This window comes from Berghia stephanieae, unplaced genomic scaffold (assembly GCF_034508935.2).
Source record: "Berghia stephanieae isolate SIO BIC M18660-M18661 unplaced genomic scaffold, UCSD_Bste_1.3 scaffold5505, whole genome shotgun sequence".
In the NCBI taxonomy this organism is placed as follows: Eukaryota; Metazoa; Mollusca; class Gastropoda; order Nudibranchia; family Aeolidiidae; genus Berghia; species Berghia stephanieae.
In genome coordinates this window covers 1,007-2,324 of record NW_027626962.1, presented here as the reverse complement: position 1 = coordinate 2,324, position 1,318 = coordinate 1,007, and the positions used below count along the sequence as shown (strand labels likewise).

Below are 1,318 nucleotides of genomic sequence, written 5' to 3'. Positions count from 1 at the left end.
AATCTAACATTTTACCATCTTCGTCCTTTAACAATAATTGCCTATTTGGACAATAAGATTATTTATTATTATCAATATTATTATTATGCAGTTTCGGGAACATTTGTCAAATTAAAAAATCAGGAAAACATAAAAATTGGTGATCATGCAATTATTTCTACAACAATCTAGGGAAAATAAGCAAAATATAATATATAATATCCTTTGCTTTTGACAAGGCACAAAATATTAAATACTTACAAGTGAGAACCTTTTCCATGTATCTGAAAACAGAAGAGAAAAAATAAAAATAATAAAAATAAAATTACAAGAGATGGAAGACAAGTAGTTTCAAAGCAAATGCTCTAAAGAAATTCAGCCATCAGATTACTAAAGAAGTCAGCAAAGTCCTGTCACCATGGAATAATAGGAGGATAAAAAGTGCTTGGTTCTATGACCTGCCCTTTTTATTTAAAATGGTCACAATGCAACCTCTAGCGATGTGACCATTTGTTATAAACAAATCAATGTATGTCTGGCCTTACAGCTAATGTAAACATCTGTATACATCAACCAAGATTAAAAGACAATAAAAAAACTCTGGTTTTAATGTTGAACAGGAATAATTCAGACGACCATAAATCATCACCTGGCTGAGAAAGTTCAAAGATTATCCAAAAATATTCACCACAAATACAATTAACATTAACAGTGAACAGGCTACCGGATTGGTGGCTGTCTGTGTATAACCATAACCCATACCTGTCTACTTGAACATTCAAAATCAGTAGCCAACATAAAATTAATCAGTAATTAAATGGTAAAATTTTTTTAGAAATACTCCACCAATCAACAACAACAACAACAACAAATTTTTAAAAATACTGAGTATCTACAACCTTCTATACATAAATAACTGTTGTTGACCTCCACCATTAACGAGTGGCAATCGACTAAGTTATCATGGGCGAGAACTGAGCAGTAGACTTTATAATTTAAGGGAACATTTTTTTTCCTTTCTGGGATAACTTGGGAACTAAAAAAAAATATTTTTTTTTTTTTTTGTTTTTTTTTCTCTCCAACACTACGACCAAATTCTGTAAAATCAAACCCATAATACTTCTTCCTTTTCCCGTATGTCCAAAATCATTACCTAATTTCCGTAACAATTTACGGACGATCCATCCGTAAAATAGACAGGTATGATAACTTTATTTTACAGAGTTCAGCTTTTATTTTTGCCAAGCATTTGAGAATTTGAATAATTTGAATTAGAGTTCAAGTATATTTCCCGATTGTTCGGGAGAAATAGAGTAGTGGCTACATACACTGTAACTTT

The 1,318-nt window shown here is 30.9% G+C and overlaps 1 non-coding gene across 1 annotated transcript; it reads right to left on the bottom strand.

Moving 5' to 3' along the window:
- Positions 1–356: 356 nt before the first annotated feature.
- On the bottom strand, positions 357–633 carry LOC144962028 (small nucleolar RNA U85). Its single transcript, XR_013643350.1, has one exon. It is a non-coding gene; the product is annotated as a small nucleolar RNA U85 (small nucleolar RNA).
- Between the last annotated feature and the right edge of the window lie 685 nt (positions 634–1,318).